Here is a 14,515-nt window from a genome sequence, read left to right as displayed (position 1 = left end):
CCCCATGGCAGCCATTCCTCCCAACTCTGTCAGGCCAGCAGGGTTTCATTTACCAGCCATGCCTTCCCAACCAAAACAGGTAGTCCTGAGTCCTCAAGGCAAGCAGCATTGGATCAGCTCCTGCCAGAGCTCCTTGCTAAATTGTGAGGAGTACCGCCCCTTGTGAGAGGCTTGGTTGGCTCCTATCTTCTACCCCTTCTACCACTGGAATCTGCTGGAAAGGCCCATACTTTCAGTGAAGGAACTATTGAGGCTCTTTAAAGACCTGCTGTTTAGCTGGTGGCATTTTAGCATGTCTGCTGGCTGGCTTCCTCGCCAACCCCCCCCCCCCCATTTTTGCCACCATGGGAAGGCCCAGAGCTGTATCAGGAATAGGAGCTTCACTGGGAGGCAGGATCCAACTGGACCATCCCAAGGTAGCCTGGTGAGTGTGAGAGAGGATGGAACACCCCTGGATGGGGCTCATCCCACCTTTACAGACAGTAGCTTCCTCACCTGTTATTATCCATTACTAAAATACCACTTTGATGCAGGAAGCATACAGGTTTCTCATTTGTTCTGAGGCAATGTTTTTCCATGAACAGTAAACTGAGAGGCAAATAGGGATTCTGGGTGCTAGAACCCAGGGGACACTGGGAGATGCAGATCTCTAGCGTGTCTTGCAGCAGGAGGCATAGCAGGTAATGAGGGCTGGTTTGTAGGAGGGAAGGAGGGCTGGTTTGCAGTTTGGGGCAGCTCTGTCTGTCTGTCTATCTGTCTGTCTGTCGCAGCAGGGGCAGCTCTTTCTGTGGCTCTCTATGCCTCCCTCACAGCAGGAGCGATAGGAGGGAATGAGGGCTCATGCTTGGTCTGGCAGGGCTCTGTGTGTCTCTCTCTGTCTCTGGCATGTCTCAGAGGAATGTGGCTAACATCCAGAAAGGGAGGGTGGGAGCTGTAGGGGCAGGGCTAATCAGGGGCAGGGCCCTATTCCAACTCAGACAGCCGGACACGTCTCACCCCCCAGGCTGCCCAGGCTGTTTCACAAATATATAGAGGAACCATGGATAAGGATATATGTGAAGCATTTTACTTCTGATCGCAACACAGCTTTGTGTGAAGGCATTTTAAAATGCCTTTGATTAGAAATAAAACACTTATTCTGCCTAATGGATGTGCAGCTCTTGAACCTGAAGTGTGCTCTGTCTTAAGGAACCTTATGCTGGAATAAATTTTAGAATAAATTTAGAATCCAGTGGCACCTTTAAGGGTATAAACTTCCTTGTGCATGCACACTTCTTCAGATACATTGCAACAGATTTCATGGGCTAGTTAGAGTCAAGATGCATAAATAGCTGAGTGATAAATATAGCTAAGATAAATCCATTCTTAGCTATATTTATTGCTCAGCTGCTTAAGCATCATGACTCTAACTAGCCATTCCTGGAAACGAATGCCCCCTGTGCCTATATATAAGGCTTGGGGAAGTCTGTTTCAATGTATCAAAAAAAAGTGTGCATGCAGACAAAAACTTTGTTGGTTATAAAAGTGTCCCTGGACTCAAATGTTGTTCTATTCCTTCACACCAACATGGTTACCCACATGGAATAAATTTTGTTGCTCATTCAGTTTCCACTGGACTTCTCATTTATTTTGCAAACCTAGTGATCACTCTCTTATCTGCTGTGGAAAAGACTGCAGCACAACACAAGTGCCCAGGCCAGGGTTCTCAACCTTCCTAATGGTGCGACCCTTTAATACAGTTCCTCATGTTGTGGTGACCCCCAACCATCAAATTATGCAAGTGTTCTTTCACAGAAATTAAACCCAAACTGACCAACGGTGTAAAGTTCCATTGTTCAGGGTTGTATATAAATTGGTTATAAATTGTATATAAATTGGCGGCTGCCTTCATGAGGAGCAGCAATAGTGGTGGTGCCCCCCCCCAGCCAAGCTGCTCGCCCTGCTGCCACCCCTGTGAAAGGGTCGTTCAACCCCCAAAGGGGTCCTGACTCCCAGGTTGAGAACCACTGGTCTAGAGATCTGACAGCGTGTTCTCGAGAGGAGACTCCCTTCCTTCCAACCCAAGAGCCATTTAGGCCATGTGGGGGGGGGGGCAAGCATCTCTTAATCATGCCTATATTCGGCACAACTGCAAGTAATATTTTGCATTGCACCTTAATAATTATTTGTGATAGATTCTGGTAACTGTGCGCTCTTTTGGAGCCCAGTTTAAAAAGCCTTTGGCTGTCCACTGGCTGGCTACCTGTTTGTTCTGAGTATCCCGAACTGTCTGATAAAGTTGTGAAATACTCGATCCCTTTCCTTGCAACATATGTTTGTGAAAGTGTATTTTCTGCATTTGTTGCACTGAAAAATAAATACCACAACAAGCTGGATATGGAACCAGATCTGAAGTTGAAACTTTCATTGCTGTAACCAGAGATCTGATCTATGAAAACTGCAAAATAGCTCCAGCCTTCCAATTAAATAACTCAGTATAATAAATAAGCAAATATACCCTCTGTGGACTAAATAAATAACATGTCTCCTGCATGTATTATTACTGTTTTAAAGATATATGTCGATGTGATTAATAAAACACTAAATCATTTAAAAGCATCACTGTATTCATGGGCTTTGTTTTATGAGACTGGCCTTTCCTGAATGCCGGAAGTAGTTCTGAAAGTGCTTCCAGCTGATCTCCAGGCACAGGGCCTCTGGAAGCAGCTTGAGGTTTGAGCTGGAGAGGAAAATGAACAAAAATCACCCCTCTGTTGCAGTACTGCAACTTTACCACAGGATTGAAGCTCTTGCTTTTAAACCATGGCTAATATGGTTGCCAGCGTATCATTCTGAAAATGCCAGACAATGGAGGTCTCCATAGGATATGTATGGCGGGTGGCACATTTTGAAAAGAAATTGTCTGTTGTTTGAGCATTGCGGCTTTAGGAAAATAGACAAATGAATGGAACTGACAAACACTGCAGAATGGTTATGGCAAGATGTGCCTTGCAAGTTGTGTTGGCATGACACTTTGCCATGCTCAGAATGGCTCAATAATACTTTGCTGGACTTGAAAGAAGTAGGTATTTCCCCAAAGGTAGAATGCTGGCACAGAGGCTGTGCACACTTGGTGATCAACCATTTGGCCTCTGTCAGCTCAGGATATTAGGACTGGATGGTGACCGAGTATGTACTGAAACTGCTGACACCTGTGGACTATACAATTGGATGAATTACAAAACCACTATGCTGATGCACATTCATCCACATTATACTACTTGCCTTCCAGAATGATGAGATAGATTCTGAATCCAAATAGTGTAATGTGGCTGGAAGCACGCTGTTGGCAGTAGCTTTCTGGTTCTGGTTCAAGATGTTGGTACTGGGAAAAAAATGTTTATAAGCATCTACATTCAGTGAGATCTCTTTCTTTCACTGGAAAGAGTAGCAATAATTTGCTGGAAATCACTGAAACATTTTCTACATGCTGTAGAATTTACTTTTGAAGACAACTTCTCAATACCCTAGCCTAGCGATCCCCAAACTGTAGGCCGCGGACCACATGTGGTCCGTCGACTAATTGGAGGTGGGCCGCGAAGGACGCATTCTCCCCCCACCCCGGCCCCAGGGTAAGATGTGCACTACTATATTCTACAACACTAGTATTTTCCAAGCAGTCCTTGATGGCAGCATTGAGTAGGGTTCCTTTATAGCAGTCTAGAGTTGAGTCGTATGTTAGATGTGTAGTGAATCTAAGGGCCTAACGTCTTCCTCTCATCCTACATGAGCCGACACAATCTTATATGCATTGAGAGTATTATGCTGGAAACTTAATTCCCAGGCACAAGTGGACCCAATTTGGATCAGGACAATGGTGTTTGAGGACAGGGCGCCTAAGCGTCCTCTCTGTACTATTTTTCACTACCTGAAATAGGCCCTAGGAACTGCTGTTTGCCCTTTGAGGAAACTTATTTACATGCAGATTCCCTAATAGGCAAATAGTAACTCTTCAGGAATGTTTCAGGCAGGGTCATCATCAGAATAGCCAGCGTCTATGGTAGGCTTTCTCAACCAGGGTTTTGTGAAACCCTGGGATTTCTTGACAGCCCTGGAAGGGGTTCCTAATTGGGTGGGAGTATATTTTTTAAATTTGTTAAACATTTATCAGGTGATATGACCATATACGGTCATGTTGATCTAGCTATTCCTCCTAAAATGGCCAATGATGGGCCTGGAAGTGGTAGGGAGGGGTGCATGTACACAGCTATGCTTCCCAACCATATTCTGCACAATTGTGCCACTTCTGGTATTTCTCGAAGCCTGAAGAATGTTTCAGGGGGTTCTCAATGGTAAAAAAGTTGAGAAAAGCTTATGGTGGGGCTCACTGCCAGTGACCTCTTGCTCACGTGCTTGCCCTTCAATTCAAGCAATGGTTCAGGCTGAGGCCTAGAAAAGATGGAAGTTTTTAAATCTGAAAACTTAGGTCAAGCTGGTTGTAGTTTCAAAGCCTCAGATAAGGAAGATCGGAGGTAACCTATGTGCTGGTCATACCATTAGGTTTCAAGGACACAAGAAACTAAGAGGGTACATTCCATCTCATTGGTGCCTGAGATGATGGATGGAAAGAAGATGTTTGCTTAATTGGACCAGATCCAGCTGCAGGGCATTTGATGTAATTGGAAAACTCATCTGATTAGGGGTGCGCGCTCTGGCGTGCTTTAGCTGCTTCAACGAGCACCGAAGTCCAAGGCAGGCAGCGCCACGGTGCGGAGGGGAGGGGTGCTGAGGGCTCACCAGCCGGCACCTCCATGCAGGTGCAGAGGTCGCCGAAATGCGCTGGAGCGTGCAACCCTGCATTTGATTGGTTGAATTACCTGGTTAGCAACATACCTGATTGATCAAGTTATATCTTTCGCTATACATTTGAGTGGTCAACTGCAATCAGGCAATGCAGGTTATTGAGCATCTTTCATTCTAGTTTTGCCCTATGTCTGGATTTCATCTGACTTTGGGACATTTCCTGTTTCTATATTGGTCATACTGCCTGGAAAGCTTGTCTTGGACATATTGAAGTATATACAGGTAATGTCAGGATCTTGGAGCAATGCTTGTGAATATGCTTAGTTTAACAGAGGTTTGTAGCAGAGCCAGGTTTGTTTATAATTGGTAATGTAGCATCTGTGTAAAATATTCCTGAAAGGTCAAAAGTGCCCTCATTTGACAATGGTGATAATCCTCTCCAACATAGAATACACACATAGAGTTTACTTCTGTTGCTGGTTCATTATACTCATTGCTAATAATCACATCACTTATATTATGTTAATTATAGTTTTAGACTAGCTAATTGTTCTTAAAAACAAGTTGTAGCTTTTGTTGTTTGTGGTAGGGATGGACTACAAAAAGTACTATTTTTCTTTTGAACAAATCCCCCCCTCCTCAGTAGAAGAGGTAAAGAATTTGCAATGCTTATCTATTTTTAGAGTTCGGCTGTGCACTCTGAATGCAACAGAGAGGCACATGGCACCTGCTGTGAAGTCACAAGTTATTTTAATCGCAACTGGAAAGGGTGGTAGTGATTGCCCTTGATAGTGGCTTTATTCTTGATATTTGGCAACAAACAAGAAAATCTTTAGGCTGTTACAAGAATACCGCAAGGACTGAGTGTCGATTAAATGTGTTATATTGAAAATTAAAAATCAGGACTACGGTGTGGTCTCAAAGAAATAAGTATATAATTATCTGTGTTGTGTGCTGATTCGTCTAGTTACAAATGTGAGATAATTATAATTCTTATTATTGCAAAATGGACCACAGAAGAGGGGACACATCAGTTGCAAAGTATATATGTGAAATCCATAGTACAAAAATGCAAAATTATTCTGAGACAGAAAGAAGACATTTAGGAAAAAATGCATACAAGCTCCTATCTCATGTCTCGTGTTTTATCTGAGCCCTCATCAACTATTTTTGTAGTACAAAGGATTATATCACACAAAGATTGCTGTAATCCAATTTTGCTTTTGACTTTCCCCCCTTGAAATGTCAACTCCATTTATCACTTTTTAATGGAAGCACCAGTGATATTGCTCATGTTCCAGTTTTTCTCCAGGCTCCCATGCATAGTATCTGGAGCACATGGAATGAAACAAGCAGCACTCACACTGTTTTAAAAACAACCACTGTCATTGGCAAGCCATGCTATTGAGTGGCCACAGCGAGGCCACTTTCACACTTACCTGATCAAAGAAGGAAAGAAGAAATGGCAAGAGGAGGGCTTAAGAACAGCGAGAGAGGCAGAAAGAACAGCGACAGGGCACTTGTCCTCTGTTCCTGCCACAGGGAAAGGGAGGAACTCCTTGGCCAGGGAGAGGGGGGAGGAGTGGATGACACATCATGCAAGATTACTACAGAATGTGGATGTTAGTGTCCTAGCACCAGATGCAAAAAAAAAAAAAAAAGAGAGAGAGAGAGAGAGAGAACAAGACTTGAGCTTTTCGTAATAGTGTACAATGGAGGGAGATTTTCAGTAGGTCCCACATATTGTGCACATGGGGGGGGGGCTGCACACTGAAGTGTTTTCTTTAATACAGCTATTGAGGAGCCCATGTTTGCATTATTGCACTCCTATTGAGAAACACAGCTATTGAGGAGCCCATCTGGTGGGCCTATTTCTTAAGGGCTGCCTCTGAAAAGTGAGGCAATGCAAAGCAGCTTGCAAATTAGGGGACACTATTTCATCAGCCTTCTGTTGGAACAGACTGTGTGCATATAACCAAGCATCACAGGCACGTTTTGTGAAGAAAATCTACTTCCAGTGAAGTGGAAGGAGAGGAAACAAGGGGGCGTTTTATGGTCCTCCCACTGGCCGTTTTCCTTTCCCCAGTTATCTCTCCTTAATGGGGTTTCAGATGCGTGTATCCTTGTAAATGTACATCTGGAACTCCTTGGAACAAACAGCAGCTGAAAGGGTAATTGGGAGTGGCCACCAGGGACCAGGTTAAGCACCTCTTTGACCATTTACCTGAGAAAGAAGGGGGTGCTGTTTGACAAACTCTTGGTCAGAAAAGATTTGCAGAACTCACTGCCATGAGTTGTAGTGATGGTCAGCCATCACATTAAAAGGGGCAGGTTGTGAGTATCACTGGCTATTTGCCATGAGAGTCAAAGGAAGCCTCTGCATTCAAAGGCATTCTGCTTCTGGTTGGCAGGGACTAAGGAAGGAGCTGTCGGTAGGAGAGAGCTGTTGCTTGTGGGGTTTCTTGTGGCATTCTTCTGGCCACTGTTGGAAACAGGATACTAGACTGGATGAACCACTGGTTTGATCCAGTGGGGCTCTCATATCTTAATTATTTCAATGAAAGCAAATCAAAATATGGGTCGGAATGAGGGACAGCAGAAATACCTTTTTGCTCCTATAGTCGATATGTTCTGGCCATATATTTTCACTTGCCCTCCTGCATGTCTTGTGGTATGTGAACTGTCTCATTTGGTTTGACTGCTGTTCTTCTGGGAACAAATAAAAGGCCTGACTTACCAGAGCCACCAATTGATGGGCGGCGGCGTTGGCTGAAGAAAAAAGAGTAGAGAGAGGGCCATTGGGATCGGTAAATGGGGAGGGCATGGTCAGCTGACCACTGCTGAAGGTCCTCCCCCCATGCCAATACAACACTCCTGGTTTGTTTAATAAAAAAGCTGTGGCCTGGTTACGCCAAACTAAGGTCAGTGTGAGCGTATTTTTTAGGCCAGTGATGCCCACCTGCCTGTCAATGATTCCCTTGGAATACTTGCTCAACAAATAATATTGCTAAATATATGCCTATGTTCTGGGCTACCGATAGTCATTTCTCAATCCAATTTTCTTAATTTTCTACCAGTTCTTCTACCAGTTCTTGCTCCAAAAACAATGAAAGGCAGCCATTGTTGTGCAAAAGTATTCTGAACTTGTGATTTTTTAGGATGGGTCTTGGTTAAACATAGAGATTTAAGCTGTTTGTATATTATTATTGTGATCATTGATCTAATCATTGATCTAATCCATTAAAATCATGAACCAGAGTTTTCAGTATCATACTTCCAATTGTGGCAATGTACGTTGCTTCACATCAAGAGATGCATTCCCAAATACCACTGTGATTTAGGAACTTATTCTACATGACTGTGCTCAGTGGTGCTCTTGGTACTCATGATCTCACTTATTCCTCTGTACTTCTTTCTAGAATTCCTAAATGTTGTAATACCAACGTTACCTATGGAAATAGGAGCCCTGTCATTTTCTACATTTCCAACACATCTGAGCTATTTTTTTTTAATATTTTAACTGGTGTATACTACCATTTAAAAATTACTTTAGACAGTTCTATTTAATTTCTACATTTTTAATATTTGTGAAATATATGCAAATATCTTCTATGCTTTTTTAGACAAATTTTGTTTTATATACAAATCATAGCTTGTTCAGTAACTATGTTTTAATTTTTTTAATGTAATTAATTTTTTTTCTGCATTAGATTTTCAGCACAAAAGGGAGTTAGTATAGATATTTTCCTATGGCCATCAATCCATCTGTCTCTTGCAAACTACTGTCTAAGTGCTGTTGCACCAACCTGGACCCGTGATTGTTTACATACAAGACAAAATCAATCAGTAGATCTTCCCAATCCATGATCTCAAATCTCCCAAAATGTTCACTGGGGAGAAATTTTTACTGCATATCATCAGCATGAATAAGGTGAAATGACCACCAAGCTTAATGTCCTTTATCCCAGATCCAGCTTAACATCATTAAACTTTTATTATAGCCACCCTTCCTCCTATCCTGTTTGGTATACCATATCCAGGGACTTTGTGGGACACGAATATAATTCTATGTCTTGAAACATATTAATATTTTCTTTCCTGAACCATTCCAGGAGCTTTATTATGGAGGTAGTATAAGAAATATAATAAGTAATCCTACTTTATCATTAGAACCTTGAAGAATTCCTGTCTTTAGCCTAATCCTTTCATGTCCCAGGATGAATTTGCTGAACATTCTTTGAATGGTTTGCCACCCAGTGGTTAAACATCAAAATTGGGATAGCAGAGAACAGGAATAAGATATCTTAGTAGTATCTTCGTCTTTAAAGAAGCAACCCAGCCATGTCATGATAAATTCAGTTTTGTACAGCATTTAAGATCTACTTCAACTTTAAGATTCATTTGATCTGAATTCTATTTTACTAAATCATCTATGTTTTCACTTAATCCAAGGTATTTAATGCACATTAAAATGGATAGATCCAGCTATCTGAGGTATTTCTGCTGTAATCCAAGGTCCCTTATAATTAAAACCCCATGTTGGTCTTTTGATTTTAATATTCTGTGACCAATCCATAATAATCTATGATATCCATTAATGATTTCAATGATTTTTGCAGTTTTTGCCCAATAATGATGTCATAAAGCAGAACTTTAATATTCATATTTTGACCATTTATTCCTTTAATAGTTGGATCTTGACTAATCATTTGGGCTAAACATTCTTTATAGAAGTTAGAGTAAGGAAGAGACTGGACAGCCTAATCTAATACCTCAATTAAGTAGTACCTACTTCAGTGGTCCTTCAGTGGTCTAATATTTAAATGCACTCATGTGATGTGATGGGGAATATAAAGTGGTAAACAATATGAATAGAGAGGCTCCCACACTAATGAAAAGTATCCAAATATATCTCTTGGAGCCCCCCAATTAAAATATTTATTCTTCAAAATGCCACCCTTGTAGGAGCCTGAGTGTGTTCTCATGTGTCTCATGGAATGGAGACCACTGAAGAAGATCCCAAGCGGGATTGAAACGTGTTTGGTTATTTGGTCATTTATCCATGTGTCAAAAAGTTTGGGATTTGTGTAACAGTGTGTGACAGATGTTGATGCTTTTAAGTTTTATATGTGCACATGGATTGAAATAAATATTTGCATTTTAATATTTAATACTTATTCTGCTACTGCTCAACCTTTTAGGTTCCTAACTTTTACCATTGCACCATCTTGCCTGGGAGACCATATCTTGAATTCTCTAGAAATCTCTAAGATAATTTAGCTCTGTTTGTGGCAAACAAATCTGTATGACGGGAAGTAAATTTGTATAAGCAGGCTTATGTCTACTTTCTCTGTGTAACAGTTCTGCCATTATAACAGATTTCACAGACAGCACAGTACTCGATGGCAATAATATCATAGCCTGTTTCTTTTTAAATTATGTAAACTATACTTTTTGCTAGGGTAAGCACATACTTACAAACAGTTTATTAGGTGTGCTATATAATCAGATGACTTTAGACTTCTGAGAGGGTGAAGAACCTTTTTGGTGGAGACACATTCCATCTTTACAGTCATGAAGCTGGACTAGAAATACCTGCAGGGCATTCATTCCAAGCATAACTTTCATTTGTAGTTCTGAGAAAAGGAAATGTCCTACACGACTGAAGCAGAAACTGCAAGTGTATGGTATTGACTTGCTAGTTTTTCATATTCTTACAAGAATATCCACCCATCCTAAAACAGCATTGAACAAGTTTTCCTTTTTTAAAATTAATAACATCACAAATAGATGGATAAATGAAACTCAGATAAAAGGTGGACAAACTCCCCTTACAGTTGTTGGAAATTTTTAAACAGAAGCTGGATAGGCATCTGACAGAGAGGCTGATTCTGTGAAGGCTCAAGGGGGAGGCAGGTTACAGTGGATGAGCGATAGGGATGTGAGTATCCTGCATAGTGCAGGGGGTTGGACTAGATGACCCATGAAGTCCCTTCCAACTCTATGATTCTATGATTCTATGACATGTAGGGGGTTGCCAATTGGCCTGGGAGGAAAATATCCTACTCTTTTAATAGAGACTTAATATGTGGAATAGCCAGATGAAGATTTTCATGGCCTGAAGGTAAATACCATCACTTGGTAAATAACATCTATGTCAGGACCTTTAGGTTGTTGGCAACCCAGTGGTCTTCTTTGGGCTTTCTATTGTGAGCACTTTCTTTGAAAACCAAAATTATTGGCATCACAGGACTGATGTAATCAAATAACATAAATACAAACTTTCTAAAGGTCTAGATGAAAAGGCTTTACACCTAGGCTATAAGTATGAGATATGGAAATTAGCCCAGAGGTGGGAATGTTCATGCTGGAAGCCCCTGAAGAACAGTGGGTGGTGTCTTCTCAAGTGGAATCTTTCCTATCAGTAGGGCCTTTGAAATTCAGATGGAGAAATTCACAGGAGAACCAAATTTACACATGAAATTTCAAGTGAGGCATTTAGCAACCATCTCAAATTTGAATGCTAAGCGGCCTATGATTTTGTATTTTGTACAACTGCACCACCTCTTCTTCTTGTAAATTCTCTCTCTACTTTGCTTTCTTCTTCCTTCTGCCATCTGTACTATCCATTCTGCCAGTCATTTTTGCTTCCTGAATGCAAGGTCCCTGATTTCTGGGACCTATTCTGAGATTCCCTCCGAGTTTATACAGAAGGAATATTTTTATAATGACATATAACATGTTATCTCTGCTTGCAGGATCAACTCTAGAAATACCAGTCTCATGTAGAATGTGCAATGCATCCATCATAGAACTCAAAGCAGTGTACAGAAAGTCCCAATTCAGGCACTTATCAGAACCAGAGGCACTCAGATTCAGCAAGGTTGGTACAGCTGCAGGGGTGTCCAAATTCTGACTCTCCAGATTGTCAATGGACTACAATTACCATGAGCCCCTGCAAGCAGCAATCGTAGTCCATAGACATCTGGGGAGTGCAGTTTGGCCACTCCTGTTGTATCATATGCCCTGTAATAGCCGTCTGGCCTTATGTAGTTGCTGTGCAATCTGTACCCTGATAGCTGAATGTTGTGGATGCCAACTTGACAATGCGAGCAGTGTGACTGTAGGGTGTGGTCCTTCTGACTCACACTTCAAGTGTCATTTCACACCTGCATTTTGAAAACCTTTTACTTTCACTTAGGAGGTTTTGATTAGTGTGTTTATTATCGCTATCCAAAAGTTATGCTTTTCTTTATACACTGTGCCTTTCCTGCTGGAGTGGGAGAAGACATTTCCTTCCCGGACTTCTTCCTATTCTGATGCATACCATCCTGTAATTTATCTGCCTGACTTGTGTGCCTTCGCCTGTGCTCCTAGCAGGGTGAGCCTTTGTGAGGGGGAAACTCTCTTGCCAGTTTCAGCTTGCACATAAGACCAGCATTCTTGTAGATTTATCTTTACAGGGCCTTGCCATATATATAAAAAATTACATTATTACTATCCTGGGCTGGTTTAGGCACATGACCTTTTAAACAATAATAAGAAAATCTTGCAGATTTGAGACATGGAGGAAGGTGGGAGGGAAAAGGGTGAAAGAATAATAGGTTAAGCTACATGAAAACAGCCATGGGAGAAATCTGTTTTGTCTTCTCAGAGTATACTCCATGACAGAGGATGTCTTGAGAAGGGAAAGGGAGCAAAGCCAGTGCTAGAGGGGCAAAGTCAGGTTTCTTCTGTACCCTTTTCCCCTTTCCCTCAAAACTTGCAGTGTCCTTTTCAACTATATGAGTGGAAACCAGAATGGTTGCAGCAGTGTCCAATGACAGAAAATCATAAAACATAGTGTTGTTTTCTACATTTTTAAAACTTGCTAATATTAGCTGAAGAAACTTTCTACAAGCAAGGGAGGTGTTTTTTTTTTAAGACACTCCAAAGTCAGAAGAAAAATGATGTACTTCAAATAAAATATTTCTGCATGCAGGTGACAAAAAAATTATAAAAGTTTGAAATGTAAATCCACCTTTCTTTATGGCCATCAATCACTGTAGAAACTTAACAAAAGGTCCTTTAGAACTGCAGTTCTATCTTCTTTACATACATAACAATTAAGAAGCACATTAAAAAACCAAATATAGAAGAATATTTTTAGAAATCAATTTATAACCAAATATCCAAATTGGACAGAGTGCTAGCTACATCTAGTGGCTGCAGGTGGGATACTTTAAATACCCCATAGGGTGTTTAAACTTTTGTTATATTGGGCTATTTTTTTGTTTGAAAGGTGTAAACTCAGAACTGTGTCCAGTCACAATTAGGACTTACAGTGCAATCATAAACAGCGTCACACTCCTCTAAATCTCTTGGTTAGTGGACTTAGAAGGACGGAACTGCTCCAAATTGTATTACCAGTGGGCCAGTAGTTCAAATATTTCCTTAGCAAACCTGTATGATTCAGACCAGGGGTAATCAACCTGTGGTCCTCCAGATGTCCATGGACTACAATTCCCATGAGACCCTGCCAGAGAACGCTGGCAGGGGCTCATGGGAATTGTAGTCCATGGACATCTGGAGGACCACAGGTTGACTACCCCTGATTTAGACAATATTTTTAGATTTGTAGCGCTTACTTGACAAAAAAGTTGAAAACAGGCTTTGTAATAGAAAAACAACTTATGTTAATGCAGCCCTATCTGCAGTTTAAGACATCAATTGATTACTGGATTAAATGGGGTCTCCCAGATAATATTCTTAACCAAATACTATCATTTAGATCATTATTGATTGAGGGCAACACCAAGTCACCAAAAACAGGCAGGTTAAATTCCATCTTAGTGGAGTACTTGTCCATTGTTATTTTAATAGAAAATATTTTTTATTTGAATTAATTAATTTATTTTGATTTCTAATCCACCACTCCTGGCAAAACTGGCTCATGGCAGCTTACTACTGTCTAAAATACAGTATATATGATTATAATATAACCAGCATTAAAGCCTAAAAACAACTCAAGACAATAAAGTACTTCTCACAGCATTAATAGCAGTCCTCAGACAGACTGATGTTCTTCTCTGGCCACAGAGAACTTTAAATTTGGAGGTTTCCAGATGTCAAGGAGGGGGCCAAGATGCTATTAAGTTACTATCCTGGTCTCAACCAAATCCCTGGTAGAAGAGCTCCATTTTACAGTTCTGTCAGGTCCCTGAGATCCCCTGGGAGCTCATTCTACCAGACAGAGGCCAGGGCCAAAAAGACCGGGCAGACTTCCCTTGGGCCAGGGACCACCAGCCTATTGGTGTCTGAAGAGTGAAGTGCTCTCTGGGAGGGGGGGGGGCATAAGCAGACAAGTGGTCCCTCAGATACACAGGACCAAGACTATGGATAGCCTTAAAGATTAAAACCAATACTTTGAAGTGCATCTGGAATTCAACTGGCAACCATTGCAGCTGCCTCAGAACTGGCTGGATTTGAGCTGTCCATGGTGTTCTTGTGAGAACCTTAGCAACTGCATTTTGTACCAGTTGTAGTTTTTGGGAGTGGGTTGTTTCCGCCATGTTGGGGATATTTTGAAGTATTTTAATTGGAGTTTTAATGGGGATTTTTAAGACATTGTGACCTGGCATGAGCCAGTTAGGGAGTGGCAGAAAAATATGAATATGAATATGAATATGAATATGAAATCTACCACATCAAACACTGCTGAAAGATCAAGCAGCACCAGCAGCGCTCACCCGCC

The 14,515-nt window shown here is 41.3% G+C and overlaps 1 protein-coding gene across 3 annotated transcripts in view; it reads right to left on the bottom strand.

Annotated features, from left to right (window-relative positions):
• Positions 1-6,377, bottom strand: part of TXLNB (taxilin beta) — a 42,411-nt gene extending 36,034 nt beyond the window's left edge. Inside the window, exons 1-2 of one of the 3 annotated variants that reach the window (XM_077351226.1) lie at positions 6,222-6,348; positions 2,635-2,719 (exon numbers count right to left, since the gene is read on the bottom strand). The gene's annotated coding sequence lies outside the window, so the exon portion shown is untranslated. Of the gene's footprint in view, positions 1-2,634; positions 2,720-6,221 lie in introns of all 3 variants that reach the window. The other 2 variants (XM_077351225.1, XM_077351229.1) reach the window with 2 other exon arrangements.
• Between the last annotated feature and the right edge of the window lie 8,138 nt (positions 6,378-14,515).

Source organism: Paroedura picta, chromosome 1 (genome assembly GCF_049243985.1).
Source record: "Paroedura picta isolate Pp20150507F chromosome 1, Ppicta_v3.0, whole genome shotgun sequence".
NCBI lineage: Eukaryota > Metazoa > Chordata > Lepidosauria > Squamata > Gekkonidae > Paroedura > Paroedura picta.
Note: the sequence above shows the minus strand (reverse complement) of the source record. Positions and strands in the feature narration are given on the sequence as shown.